The sequence below is a fragment of the Cebus imitator genome, unplaced genomic scaffold (assembly GCF_001604975.1).
Source record: "Cebus imitator isolate Cc_AM_T3 unplaced genomic scaffold, Cebus_imitator-1.0 Scaffold4, whole genome shotgun sequence".
Lineage (NCBI taxonomy): Eukaryota > Metazoa > Chordata > Mammalia > Primates > Cebidae > Cebus > Cebus imitator.
Window position 1 is genome coordinate 6,518,114 of NW_016107319.1, and position 16,388 is coordinate 6,534,501.

At 37.3% G+C, this 16,388-nt stretch overlaps 1 protein-coding gene across 1 annotated transcript in view; it reads right to left on the bottom strand.

Moving 5' to 3' along the window:
- RNF150 (ring finger protein 150) overlaps nucleotides 1-16,388 on the bottom strand; it is a 284,476-nt gene that overhangs the window by 251,802 nt on the left and 16,286 nt on the right. The window lies entirely within an intron of this gene.

The window sequence follows — 16,388 nt, forward strand, 5'->3', positions numbered from 1 at the left end:
CCCACAGCCCTCTGCCTCCAATAAAAACTATCAAAGCCTTCTTCTGCACAACTGAGGAAAACCTGTATAGATTCTCATGGTTTTATGTCAGAAAAGACTAGCCTCCGAGTTGTGAAGACTCTCCGCCTTAACCCAAACACTGTCCCTTGAACACTGACGTCTATCAGCTATAAACAGAAATAATAAGTAACAATAAAAGTGAAAAACAACTTCTATTTGCAAACATTGTGGCCGCCGCAGGTATCAGCCAGCTACCTAACTGCTGGGTAACATGGGGGGGTTATATAGAATCCTAATGCTTGCTGCTGAGGATGTTTTTACAGAATAAAGACCATCAGGAATCATGGGTTATTATAACCTAAGACTGCAGTTTTAAAATCCATCATGACCTTGCACACACACATGTCAGCATGTATGAAACAAATTCACAAAATAATAGCTACCCATATCACATGCAATGAACTATAATGGTTTCCTCTACTTCATTTTTTAAAGGATTATATAACCCTTTGAATTTATTTTTTGAACTACAGTTAGGAAAACAACTAATATAAAAGGTTAATGAGACAGGTGGAAATATAATTAAATCAACCTACTTCTAAGGAATCTCAGAAACACTAGTGTGGAAGCTTTAGATGTCAAATTCTGTTCCTTCAGCCACTAGGGTGATTCTATTTTCACAAAATTCAATATACAAGTGGCCTAGGAATGCCCATTTAATTTTTATTAAAGGGAAGGACAGTAAGATTGCAGGGGAAAAAGCAGTCAATTTTTCTTCAGCTCTGAGTCAACCCATATTAGTTAAGGTTACACTGCAATACGGATTCACTTAATGGAGATGGTGTGTTCTAATCAGGGATTGTAAAGGGAAGCAAACAGTGATAAAGCTTGGGGGTCTACGGGAAAGGAGTGAAGGTCAAGTTTCCTTGCTTTGTGTATATCGCCTCATCGGCTCACCCCAAAGTCCTGTGGGGAATGTTCACAGGCTGCTGCTCTGAACACAAATGATGAATGAAGATGACTCCAACGGATTAGAGCTCAGCAGCCAAGATCCCAAAAGATTTCTACCCATCCCTATATTGTGGGTGTCAAGCATAACCACAAGAGCCATCTTCCCAATTGCTTACAACATTGCTTGGCAAAATTCTCAGTGCAGAAACCTTTTTCTTTTATCCATTTCAAATCATCTCTAATAAAGCTGATGGTAATCAGAGCTGAGCAGCAACTGATAGCAGAAGAACAATGAAAGGCTTTCATTCTTTGAGGAGAAAAGGAGTCAATTAAAAGATTTCAAGGTTCCAGTGACTAGATTTTACCTTTGCATCCTTTATACATTAAGATTAGATTGGTACATTCAATGTTGTGCAAAACATTGCTTCCCCTTCTCTGAAGCTGTCAACAAATGATACACTGTATAACAACAGCAATTGATGATTCTATTCAATGTCCCAAATCCAAATTGGTTGCCATATTAAGAGGAGGCTGAATCATCAACTTCCTTTTGCCAGAAAAATAATGATTGCTGAAATGTCAGTATTTGCAAGGGCATAAACACTGACAATCATTCAAAACATGAAGATTCTAAAGTACCCATTTACACATTTGTGAGTTTGGAAAGGATGTATAAGTTGAAATCATTCTAGTAAGGGCTGAACAGAGACTTTGGCACTCCCAGCTCCCTCATGGTGATGAAGCTGTCTCTCTCACTCTTTCTCTCTCTTGTACACACACACACACACACACACACACACACACACACACACGCTTATCTCTTATATTCCAATATATTCCAATTGTAGCCTCCAGACACTGATTATCCCCATGATGATTTAACCTCCAAATATTAACATAGGGACAATGCTTTGCCCTCATTTTTACAATCTAAATCTTATATGCCTACTTAGGAAGTTAAATTTAGAGAGTCTTCTGAATTGTACATATTCAATACACCAAACATTCACAAAATTCTTTCCAGAGATTTAAATGCCAGAACAATGACAGTACCAAGTATATACCCATATATAAGTGGGAATCCCTCTGGTGATAGTTTTTTGAATTAAAGGTATTTTTCCAAATTGGCCTACTTCTTACCTCGTATTATCATTTTCCCAAATACCTACAGAAAGCTTCCCAAATCAGGGGCCAATGTAATAACTGAATTAGACTTTTGGTATCATCTAGTCTAACTACTTTATTACATGTCAAATCCAGCACCTCAGCCCCTTGACCTCTCAGCAGCACTGGCACTGTACACCTTTACTGAAATTCTCTCATTCTGAGGTTTCCATAAGTTAACTTGTTTTAGCTTTCCTCTAACCAAAATGTTCCTTGCTGCCACAAATCTCCCAAATGCTCTCCCCTGCCCAGGTCTCTATCCTTAGCTTACACCTTCTCCTGGGTTGGTCCCCTCCATGTTCATAATTTCAACTATCAGAGCCATGCTATTAATGCCAATATCCGTGCCAGGCCTCAGTAAGCTCAAATTCAAAACACCCATCACTGAATCCACATTTTCCTTCCATACCTCCTCTCTTTCTTGCATTCTCTTAGGTTATCTCCCATCATTTACTCATTTAAAAATGTCAATTATTTTTCAATCCACCCTATTTAAACACCAGTTTCTAGAAATTATTTCCAAAATCTCCAGACTATTGCTCTCAGTAATTAGTACTCCATAAAAACCAATGTTTCCTATACACACTCCTCAGTGCAGCTGGCACAGTCATTTCTTAAATACAGCTCTGACGATACTTGCTTAAAAACCTTTAATGTTTCCCTACTACCTAGAAGAAAATACGCAACCTCTTTAGCACCCTTCCCATCTCAAACTATTCTTCAGTTTCACTTCACCACACAACCCATCTCCCTGTCACTCTGGCCCACTTACCTTCCTTTCACAATCAAATAAACTGTTTCCTTTGCTCAAAGTGTTCACATCTTCTACTTCTCTGACAACTCTGCTTATTTTAAAACCTCGCCACATCTGCAAAGCCTTCTTCAAATCTCCAGGCCATTCAATCATCCTGGGTGTTTCTACAGAACTTAGTTCACATAGATAATATCACACATCCACTGTATCCTTGTCAGTTTTTTTATTTTTTTTCTTCCTTGATAGATTACAACCTCATTTAAGAACACAGTGGTGTCTTGCTGTCTTTTCTAGCTAGCATTTAACACACCTGCTACATAATGGGTATTCAATTAACAACCACAAAGTAAATATATATACACAGTGAAAAACCCTTTTGAATTAAGAGTAAGAAGATGTGAGTTTGAGTCCTAACTAGGCTAGTCAAGGTAGGAGTCAAACTCTGCAAACCTCAATTACTTCATGTGTAAGATGACACAATATCTTTTCCGGCCAGGCGCAGTGTCTCATGCCTGTAATCCCAACACTTTGGGAGGCCAAGGTGGGTGGATCACCTGAGGTTGGGAGTTCAAGACCAGCCTGGCCAACATGGTGAAACCCTGTCTCTACCAAAAAGACAAAAAATTAGCTGGGTATGGTACCTATAATCCCAACTGCTTGGGAGGCTGAGGCAGGAGAATTGATTGAACCCAAGAGGTGGAGATTGCAGTGAGCCGACATTGTGCCCTTACACTCCAGCCTGGGTGACAAGAGCTAAATGTCTCAAAAAAAAAAAAAAAATCTTTTCTGTCTACAGTGTTCTATTCTAATCTAAGAACCGAATGAAATCAGGTAGAGGAAAGCACTATGTCAAATATAGACTGCTATATTTAACATAATCTTAGTGTATAATCTCTAATAAAATCTCTATTATTTCACTTGAAATATATCAAAGGTTAAGATTCTAAGGCCAATGTCCAAATTGGGGATAAATATCAACACAATGAAAAATAGGTACTTTATCTTATCTTCTAATGTTCCTAGAAATCAAGGGTGACATCAACTTAAAGTGAGCTGTACTGCATCATACTATTAGTTAGCATGCATAATCACAATATTATAAAGAGCACAGACTTTGGATTAAAATAAGTGAATTCTAGTGCTACCTATTGTTTTGCTTTATTAGCAAATGCTTTTACAGCATTTATTATACATATGTGTAATGCTTCACACACATTAACCCATTTATATCTCACTGGAATCCCATTAAATAGGTCCTATTATTATTGTTATTTGCATTTTACAAACAAGGAAACAGAAGCAGGGAGGTTGGGTAACTTGTTTAAGGTAGCAAAGCTATTATGAGGCCAAGCTGTGATTTATGTCTGGGCAGTCTGGGTCTAGTCTGGCTCTTACCCACTAACATACAGCCTATATCAAAATAATAATATAACAAGGTAGCACAATGCCTGACCCATGATAAATTATTGACGTGTTAGTTTTCTTTTCTTTTGTACATAATGGAGCTCAGGCGACAATGATGATACATGCAAGTTGTCAAGAGATCTGCTACATCATCTCCTGGCAATGCTCTCATTCCGTATGGACTCCGTAAAAAGGGAATTTTATCTGCATAATATACTACCCTACTTTCCATATGAAAATCTTCCAAGAAAACTAGAAAAGAGCAAACCAAATGGATATAGCCCATTTGAATGACTGTGTTAATAGCTTGTGCGTGTGTGTGTGTGTGTGTGTGTGTGTGTGTGTGTAGTTTCATTGGATTGTTAAAATGTCATTACATGGAGCTGAGGCAAAGGTGGAGAATTTGCCAATTCTATTCTTTCATATCTTTTGGTTGTTCTTCGACAAAATCCAGGACATTGATTACATTTTTATCACAATTCTAATGACTCACATTGTATTAACTTGTTCAGTTCTCCCTTCCCATTGCTAATCTCTGAAGCATGCCTCTTACAGTGAAGATGTCACAGTTCCCTCTTTAGCATATCATTCTGGGAGAAATGGTGTGAAAGCACTGTCTCCAAATATAGCTCACATCTCTGCAGCTTCCTTGGCTGCTTCAGACCTAGAGAAGCATATTTGATTACAACTATTGGGGTAGACGAGCATTCTTCCCAGTTCTCATAACTGGGTTCTTACATATTCCTGCAATTGTTACATAATGCAGTTAGTATCAGCACTGTTTTCTTAAAATGTTCCTTCTAGTTTAATACTGTATTCAACTCAATAAATTCCATCTCTCTATTGTCAGCTACATAGAGCTTCTTAGATTATGTACTGGTACATTATCCATATTTTATAGTTACCTAGTTAATAATTTATTTAGCACGCCCATGTGCCAAGTTCTATACTAAGTACTTTATATACATTGTAACATAAGAGTCCCATGAAATTAAGACATTGAATTTCATTAATTCTAAGATGATCTAAAAAAAAAAAACATTTTAACATCTCTGAAATCAGAATGCTTCTGACAATCTGTATCATGTCAAAGTTGTGATAATATATTTTTCTGTGTACATAAAATATTATTACATCTTAAAATCAATGGCTATTTTGGTTCAATGAAATTTATGAGTGCCATATTTATTCCTATTTTAAAGTTAAAAAAACTGAGGTGAAGTCTGTTAAAGGACACCCAAAATTCATTGGATTTACATAATAAGCTAAATAAACATCTGTGTATGCCAATGGAAGACTTTAGTGACTTATTTTCTTTCTAACAGTTCATTGTAGCATAAAGATGGACATCCACCCCATAATATGCATCCTTAACCACTGCAACTCAGGCTCTGGAATTTCACTGGAGCTCAAGTGCCATTGGGCACATTGCTTGAATGTATTAAACCTCATCTATAAAGTCAGAATAATGACACTAATCCCAGATTTCTGAGATTAGGTAAGATAAATCCATGGTAATGTTCAGAACACATCGAGAGATACATTAGTGGTTACTTCAATTTCATAAGACATAATAAGAAGTAACTGACTTTGTTTTGCTGTTTACCCCTAGCCCAATTTTATTCCAGATAACACAGTATCATTACGATGATCTCTTTGTTCCTGCTGTACCAACATTTTGTATGGTACAAATTTCAACTCCAAATGTGGTGAGAGGTTCACCACATTATTCTAGCTAGTATTCCAAAGCCATTCCAATTCATAAAACATACTCCGAGTATCTGCTTTGTTTAAAGTCCTGTTCTTTGTATTAAGAACAGGACTTAAGTTGGTACAAAGGAACCAAGGAGAAATAAGGAATTATCCTGCCCTCACATCATTTTAAGTATAATGTATATACAAGCAGAATATCCATGGTAAAATATGATAAATGCTTTCAGACAACTACAGACAAAAAGGCAATCAGAGAACAAATAAGAAAAAGTTTATATCCCATCCCTTAGATGGGATCATAAGGAAACTCTTTAGAAAAGAGGTAGAATTTAAGATTGGCCTTGAAGGGAAGACAATGTAGGGCAGATCCTAATGCAATCCTAAGAACAGAGAACTTCACAAGCAAAAACAGGCTGGTTTCCTCTTCCACCTATGATGGAGCAGCATATATCAGAATAAGCCTCCCATTAACTATAATAAAATGTGACTATTTAAAAATCTAACAAACAGCTATTTAAGATCATGATAGCAACTAAGAAAACAAGGACACGGGGGGCCAAGATTCGAGAAAGAAAGAAAATACAGTAAAGTGAATCCTGGATTACCTCTGTTTCTTTGCCAATTTAGGTCTGCAAACATAGTGACCAAATAGAAAGCAGTAGCTTTTGGCTTGCTGAAGTCTTACTGGTCTTGGGAGAAACGAATTGGAGTTCAGGGCTATCAAAGTTGCCAGGACATGAAAGACTAAGGACCAGGTTAACAGGGAACCAGAGAATAGTAAGAACAATCCGTGGGCAATTTCCTCTTGAGGCATCTGATGGCTCTGAAGGAAATGAAATATTTCACCCCAAAATATTGAGGACTGTTATGTCAAAGACACTGAAAATGCAGGGGAACACTGCCTCTGTTTGCCTCCTGATGGCAAGACATCAATCCATCATTACTGGAGACAGCACCTGCTTATGGGCCCAGAGAAGCCACCTGAAGCCCTGAAAGAAATCTGGGAACAGTCTATTAACTTCCCACATTTTCCCATCCTTTAAAGGACAAGAACTGTTCTACTCTTTGTTCTGTAACTACACAGAATTCACAGTTCTTTGTTAAAATATTTTAAAGCAAGGTTCCTAAGCCACTGCCTTGAGAGAGTTTTTTTTTTCTTTTTCAGTTTTTGTTTCTGTTTTGAGAAAGGATCTCACTGTGTCACCCAGGCTGGAGTGAAGTGGCGTGATCATGGCTCCAGTAGCCTCTAGTTCCTGTGCTCAAGCAATCTTACCATGTAGCTTGGGACTATGGGTACATGCCACCACACCTAATTTTTAAATTTTTTAATGAGAAATGAGTCTTGCTATGTTGACCAGGCTGGTCTCAAACTTCTGACCTCAAGCCATCCTGCTACCTTGTCTTCCCAAAATGCTGGGATTACAGGCATGAAGCGTCTTGCCTGTTCCAACGGTTTTTTAACTGAGGCTTCTCCCAATTGATAGGTATAGCAGGTGTTAATAAATATCCACTTGTTTATCTTTTGTTAATTTGGCTTATGTTTTGGGAAAATGTCTCAACTAATAATCTAAGAAGGGGAAAGAAAATAAATAATATTTTCTCTCCCAAAACTCCTAAACTACTCATTATCAGGACAAGATGCCTTGAACCCAATCAGAAGCCAGCTGTTAAGAGACTAAAAAGCTAATCAGTGATTTCAGCAATCTGAGTATACGACAGGACAAAAACTGCTGTTGAGGACCCATGGTTGGGGGGCTATCTGGTAAATCATCTGAAGAACCCTGTTTTAAGACAGCAATTACACAGCCCTCACAGCTGAATGATGTACAGGACAAAAACATGTCAACAGTGTCAAGGTTGAGAGTAACTGATCCTGAAGAAATGGTCTGTATGTTTTTCACAGAGAACGTCTTAGTGAGTCTTCTCCTAACTGTATTGTTCACCTGCTGGGGTAATCTTGACTAAGACAATAAACTCTAAAGGCTTCATGTTCTTCATTGGTAAAATAAACGATTAATTCATTCTTTTTAACTAATAAAGTGGATAAACTCAGTGAGCTCTAAAATCTTTCCCTTCAGTAAAAGTCTGATTTTATTTAGTGGTTAACTAAAAAGTAAGCATTATCTGGATAATTTCAATGATACAGGCAGGAAAAAGATTACAAATCCATTGACCATAATGCATAAGCTTGCATGGTGAGGGCCTTTTTGGCTTACTTGCAAATGGGGAGATCTGTATTTGTGTGCAGAGGAAAAAGGGAATACTAATGCTTTCTAATAAGAATTTTACAAGTGAAAGTACTAGGATTTATGTTAAAGTCAGCAACAAAAGGGAACACTAAAAATAGACGAATTACTGAGCATGAGGAACCACAAATGCAATTAAAGAAAATCTTATTTCAAAGCAAGCCTGTAGCAGTTTAATGAGCAAGTAAAACTGTTCTGGGATTACAGAAAATGGGCATCATCCAAGGCCAATTAAAATTCTGAACAAAATATACACTTTACATACATGAATATGGACATATTTTAAATTCTCATAATGATAGTAAAAGTACCATGTTTTTATTTTGACCTTAAAATAACATTTTTGGGGGTAAAATAGAATTTGTTGTTGGTTTGCAAATGTTAATAATCTACACATTTAGGATGATAACAGTAGGAGAAATGTAAAAGGACTGATTTATTTATAAAACTAAAAATAACATTTAGTGGTATAAAAATTGCATAGATCCCTTTAATAGCATTAGCAGGCAAGTGACTAAATCCTCTGAGAATATCATCATTTTTGACTAAAGGGAATAAACTATTCTATGAAAACTATATTCTTTAAGCCAAAATATACAGACAAGGACAATAATATACAAAAGACTCTTTATTCAATTTGCCAGTCTGTCTTTTAATTGTAGTATTTAGCCCATTTACATTAAAAGTTAACATTGTTGTTTGTGAATTTGATCCTGTCATTATGATGGTAGCTGGTTATTTTATCTGTCAGTTGATGCATTTTCTTGATAGTGTTGATGGTCTTTACAATTTGGTATGTTTTTGCAGTGGCTGGTACCAGTTTTTCCTTTCCATATTTAATGCTTCCTTTAAGAGCTCTTGTAAAATAGGCCTGGTGGTGGCAAAAATCTCTCAGCATTTGCTTGTTTGCAAAGGATTTTATTTCTCCTTAGCTTATGAAGCTTAGTTTGGCTGGATAAGAAATTTTGGGTTGAAAATTCTTTTCTTTAAATGTTAAATATTGGCCCCCACTCTCTTCTGGTTTGCAGGGTTTCTGCGAAAGATCTGCTGTTAGTCTCATGGGCTTTCCTTTGTGGGTAACCTGACCTTTCTCTCTGGCTGCCCTTAACATTTTTTCCTTCATTTCAACCTTGGTGAATCTGATGATCATGCCTCTTGGGGTTGCTCTTCTCAAGGAGTATGTTTATGGTGTTCTTTGTATTTCCTGAATTTGAAGATTGGCCTGTCTTGCTAGGCTGGCGAAGTTCTCCTGGATACTATCCTGAAGACTGTTTTTCAACTTGGTTCCGCTCTCCCCGTCACTTTCAGGTGCACCAATCAAACACAGGTTTGGTCTTTTCACATAGTCCCATATTTCTTGGAGGTGTTGTTCATTCCTTTTTATTCTATTTTCTCTAATCTTGTCTTCACACTTTATTTTATGATGTTAATCTTCAAACTCTGATATCCTTTCTTCCACTTGTTCGATTCAACTACTGAAACTCGTCTATGTTTTACGAAGTTCTTCTCTAAACTGGTCATTCTACTTAGCAATTCCTCTAACCTTTTTTCAAGGTTTTAGCTTCCATGAATTGGGTTAGAACATGCTTCTTTAGCTCAGAGGAGTTTGTTATTACCAACCTACTTCTATCAATTCGTCAGGACCCATCGCTGTGCTGTATTCAGGAGAACCATCTCATATGCAGACACATATAGGCTCAAAATAAAAGGATGGAGGAATATTTACCAAGCAAATGGAAAGAAAAAAAAAAAAAAANAAAAAAAAAAAAAAGAAAGCAGGGGTTGCAATCCTAATCTTTGATAAAACAGACTTTATATCAATAAAGATTACAAAAGACAAAGAAAGATATTACATAATGGCAAAGGGATCAATGTACCAAGAAGAGCTAACTATCCTAAATATATATATGCACTCAATACAGGAGCACCCAGATTCATAACACAAGCTCTTAGAGACCTACAGAGACTTAGACTCACTCAATAATAATGGGTGACTTTAGACTCACTCAATAATAATAGGGGACTTTAATAATCTCACTGTCAATATCAGACAGATCAACAACACAGAAAATTAACAAGGACATTCAGGACTTGAGCTAAGCTCTGGATGAAATGGACCTAATAGACATCTACAGAACTCTACATGCCAAATCAACAGAATATGCATTCTTCTCAGCACCACATCGCACTTACTCTAAAATTGACCACATAATTGGAAGTAAAACAATCCTCAGCAAATGTAAAACACTGGAAATCACAACAGTCTCCCAGACCACAGTGCAAACAAATTAGAGCTCAGGATTAAGAAAATCTCTCAAAACTGTACATCTACATGGAAACAGAACAACCTGCTCCTGAACAACTACTGGGTAAATAATGAAATTAAGGTAGAAATAAATAAGTTCTTGGAAAAAATGAGAACAAAGACACAATGTACCAGAATCTCTGGGACACAAAAGCAGTGTTTAGAGGGAAATTTATAGCACTAAAGGCCCACAGTAGAAAATGTAAAATATAAAATGTAAAATCGACACCCTAACATTACAACAGTAAGAACTAGAGAAGCAAGAGCAAACAAATTCAAAAGCTAGTGAAAAACAACAAATAATTAATATCAGAGCAGAACTGAAGGAGACAGAGACACAAAAAATCCTTAAAAAAAAAAAATCAATGAATCCAGGAGCTGGCTTTTTGAAAAGATTAATAAAATAGATCACTGGCCAGACTAATAAAGAAAAGAGATGAGAATCAAATAGACACAAGAAAAAATATAAAGGGGATACCACCACCAATCCCACAGAAACACAAGCTACCATCAGAGAATACTATAAACACCTCTAGACAAAAAAAAAAAAAAACTAGAAAATCTAGAAGAAATGGATAAGTTCCTGGACACATACACCCTCCCAAGACTAAACCAGGAAGAAGTCAAACCCCTGAAGAGGCCAATAACAAGTTCTGAAATTGAGGCAGTAATTAATAGCCTACCAACCAAAACAAACAAACAAAACTCAGGACAAGACAGATTCACAGCTGAATTCTACCAGAGGTACAAAGAGTAGCTACTACCATTCCTTCTGAAACTATTCCAAACAATAGAAAAAGAGAGACTCCTCCCTAACTCATTTTATGAGGCCAGCATCATTCTGTTACCAAAACCTAGCAGAGAAACAACAACAACAAAAAAACTTCAGGCCAATATCCCTGATGAATATTGATGCAAAAATCCTCAATAAAACACTGGCAAACCAAATCCAGCAGCACATCAAAAAACTTATCCACCACAATCAAGTCATCTTCCTCCTTAGGATGCAAGTCTGGTTCAACATACACAAATCAATAAACATAATCTATCACATAAATCTATCACACAAACATAATCTATCACACCACAGGATTATCTTTTTTTTTTTTTTTAAAGAAGCATCACAAGTCAGCTTTATTTATTTCTTACCTGGATAGAGACAAGGTTACAGGCTACCCAGATATGCAGAGGGTATTCAGAGCTACATATATAAGCTCCTTTCCTGGCTAAATTTCTGTTGGTTGGTCCCACTCCCAATAACTAGAACATCACCTGTTAATTTCTTTTTTTTTATTATTGTACTTTAGGTTCTGGGGTACATGTGCAGATCATGCAGGATTGTTGCATAGGTACATACATGGCAAGGTGGTTTGCTGCCTCCATTCTGCCGTCACCTCTATCTGGCATTTCTCCCCATGTTATCCCTCCCCAACCTTCCCACCCCCTGCTGTCCCTCACCTACCCCCTTCAACAGACCCCCCACGAGTGATGTCCCCCGCCATGGTGTCCATGTGTTCTCATTGTTCGACATCTACCTATGAGTGAGAACATGCAGTGTTTGATTTTCTGTTCTTGTGTCAGTTTGCTGATAATGATGGTTTCCAGATTCATCCACGTCACTACAAAGGACATGAACTCATTGTTTTTTGTGGCTGCATAGTATTCCATGGTGTACATGTGCCACATTTTCCTTGTCCAGTCTATCATTGATGAGCATTTGGGTTGGTTCCAGGTCATTGCTATTGTAAACACTGCTTCAATGAACATATGTGTGCATGTGTCTTTATAAAACAATGATTTATATAAAAGAACTATTTATTGTCCTTTGGGTATATACCCAGTAATGGGATTGCTGGGTCAAATGGAATTTCTATTTCTAGATCCTTGAGGAATTGCCACACTGGCTTCCACAATGGTTAACTAATTTACACTCCCACCAACAGTGTAAAAGTGTTCCTATTTCTCCACATCCTCTCCAGCATCTGTTGTCTCCAGATTTTTTAATGATCGCCATTCTAACTGGAGTGAGATGGTATCTCATTGTGGTTTTGATTTGCATTTCTCTGATGACCCATGATGATAAGTATTTTTTCATATGTTTCTTGGCCTCATACACGTCTTCTTTTGAAAAGTGTCTGTTCATATCCTTCACCCACTCTTAAATGGGTTTGTTTTTTTCTTGTAAATAAGTTTTAGTTCTTTGCAGATTCTGGATATTAGCTCTTTGTCAGACAGGTAGATTGCAAAATTTTTTTCCCATTCTGTTGGTTGCTGGTTCACTCTAATGATTGTTTCTTTTGCTGTACAGAAGCTCTGAAGTTTAATTAGATACCATTTATCTATTTTGGCTTTTGTTGCCAATGCTTTTGGTGTTTTAGTCATGAAGTCCTTGCCTATGCCTATGTCCTGAATGGATTTGCCTAGGTTTTCTTCTAGGGTTTTTATGGTGGTAGGTCTTATGTTTAAGTCTTTAATCTATCTAGAGTTAATTTTAGTGTCAGGTGTCAGGAAGGGGTCCAATTTCTGCTTTCTGCACATTGCTAGCCAGTTTTGCCAACACCATTTATTAAACAGGGAATCCTTTCCCCATTGCTTGTTTCTGTCAGGTTTCTCAAAAATTGGATGGTTGTAGATGCATGGTATTGCCTCTGAGGCCTCTGTTCTGTTCCATTGGTCTATATCTCTGTTTTGGTACAAGTACCATGCTGTTTTGATTACTGTAGACTTGCAGCATAGTTTGAAGACAGGTAGCATGATGTCTCCAGCTTTGTTCTTTTTGCTTAGTATTGTCTTGGCTATGCAGGCTCTCTTCGGTTCCATATGAAGTGTAAGGTGTTTTTTTCCAGTTCTGTGAAGGTCATTGGTAGCTTGATGGGAATAGCATTTTGCTTTGGGCAGAATGGCCATTTTCACATTATTGATTCTTCCTAACCATTAGCCTGGAATGTTTTTCCATCTGTTTATGTCCTCTCTTGTTTCCTTGAGCAGTGGTTTCCAGTTCTCCTTGAATAGGTCCTTCATATGTTTGTCAGTTGTATTCCTAGGTATTTTATTCTCTTTGTAGCAATTGTGAATGGGAGTCCGCTCTTGATTTGGCTCTCTGTCTGTTATTGGTGTATAGGAATGCTTATGATTTCTGCACATTGATTTTGTATCCAGAGACTTTGCTGAAGTTGCTTATCAGTTTAAGGAGATTTGGGGCTGACACTATGGGGCCTTCTAAACATACAATCATGTTGTCTGCAAATAGAGACAATTTGGCATCCTCCTTTCCTAATTAGGTACCCTTTATTTCTTTTTCTTGTCTGATTGCTCTGGCTAGAATTTCCAATACTATACTGAACAGTAGTGATGAGAGAGGGCATCCTTGTCTAGGGTGCCTGATTTCAAAGGGAATGCTAACAGTTTTGGCCCATTCAGTATGGTATTGGCTGTGGATTTGTCATAAATAGCTCTTATTATTTTGAGATGCATTCCATCGAAACCTAGTTCATTGAGAGTTTTTAGCATAAAGGGCTGTTGAATTTTGTGGAAGGCCTTCTCCGCATCTATTGAGATAATCATGTGGTGTTTGTCTTTGGTTCTGTTTATGTGGTAGATTACGTTTACAGACTTGCGTATGCTGAACATGATTATCTTAACAGATGCAGAAAAGACCTTTTACAAAATTCAGCACCGCTTCATGCTAAAAACACTCAATAAACTAGGTATTGATGAAACATATCTCAAAATAATAAGAGCTATTTATTACAAACCCACAGTCAATATCATACTGAATGGGCAAAAGCTGGAAGCATTACATTTGTAAACTGGCACAAGACAAAGATGACCTCACTTACCACTCCTATTCAACATAGTATTGGAAATTCTGCCCGGGGTAATCAGGCAATAGAAAGAAATTAAGGTTATTAAAATAAAAAAAAGAGGAAATCAAAATGTCTCTTTTTGCAGATGACTTGATTTTATATTCAGAAAACCCCATCCTCTCAGCCCAAAATCTCCTTAAGCTGATAAGCAACTTCAGAAAAGTCTCAGAATACAAAAGCAATGTGCAAAAATCACTAGGATTCCTATATACCAATAACAGACAAACAGAGAGCCAAATCATGAATGACCTCCCATTCACACTTACTACAAAAAGAATAAAATACCTAGGAATAAAACTTACAAGGGATTTGAAGAACCTCTTTAAGGAGAACTACAAGCCACTGCTCAAGGAAATAAGAGAGGACACAAACAGATGGAAAACATTCTATGCTCACAGTTAGGAAGAATCAATAATGTGAAAATGGCCATACTGCCCAAAGTAATTTATAGATTTAATGCTATTCCCATCAAGCTACCATTGACCTTCTTCTCAGAATTAGGAAAAACTACTTTAAAAATCATGTGGAACCAAAAGAGAGCCTGCATAGGCAGGATGATCCTAAGCAAAGAGAACAAAGCTAGAGGCAGCAGGCTATCTGACTTCAAACTGTACTACAAGGCTACAGTAATCAAAACATGGTACTGGTACCAAAACAGATATACAGACCAATGCAACAGAACAGAAGCCTCAGAAATAATGCCAGACATCTAAAATCATCTGATCTTTGACAAACCTGACAAAAACAAGCAATGGGGAAAGGAGTCCTTATATAATAAATGGTGTTGGGAAAACTGGCTAGCCATATGCAGAAAACTGAAACTGGACTCCTTTCTTACATCTTCTACAAAAACTAATTCAAGATAGATTAAAGACTTAAGTTTAAGGCCTAAAGCCATTAAAACCCTAGAAGAAAATGTAGGCAATGCAATTCAGGACATAGGCATGGCCAAAAACTTCATGACTAAAACACCAAAATCAATGGCAAGAAAGGCCAAAATCGACAAATGGGATCTAATTAAAACTAACGAGCTTCTGCACAGCAGAAGAAACTCTCAGCAGAGTGAACAGGCAACGAAAAGAATGGCAAGAAATTTTTGCAACCTATCCATCTGACAAAGGTCTAATAATCAGAATCTGCAAGGAACTTAAACAAAACTACAAGAAAAAAAAACAAACAATCCCATCAAAAAGTGGGTCAAGGACATGAACAGACACTTCTCAAAAGAAGATATTTATGCAGCCAATCAAAATATGAAAAAAGGTCATTAGAGAAATGCAAATCAAAACCACAATGAGATACCATCTCATACTAGTTAGAATGGCAATCATTAAAAAGTCAGGAAACAACAGATGCTGGAGAGGGTGTGGAGAAATAGGAATGCTTTTACACTGTTGGTAGGCGTGTAAATCAGTTCAACCATTATGGATGACAGTGTAGCCACTGCTCAAGAATGTAGAACCAGAAATATTTGACACAGCAATCCCATTACTGGGGATATACCCAAAGGATTATAAATCATTCTACTAAAAAGACACATGCATAACGTATGTTTATTTCGGCACTATTCACAATAGCAAAGACTTGGAACCAACCCAAATGCCCATCAGTGATAGACTGGATAAAGAAAATGTGGCACATATTCACCATGGAATAGAATGCAGTCATAAAAAAGTATGCGTTCACGTCTTTTGCAGGGACATGGGTGAAGCTGGGAACCATCATTCTCAGCAAACTAACATAGGATCAGAAAACCAAACGCCACATGTTCTCACTCATAAGTGGGAGTTGAATAATGAGAACATATAAACACAGGGAGGGGAACATCACATACTGGGGCCTGTTGGGGGGTGAGGGACTAGCGAAGAAATAGCATTATAAGAAATATCTAGGCCGGGCGCGGTGGCTCAAGCCTGTAATCCCAGAACTTTGGGAGGCCGAGGCAGGTGGATCACGAGGTCAAGAGATGGAGACCATCCTGGTCA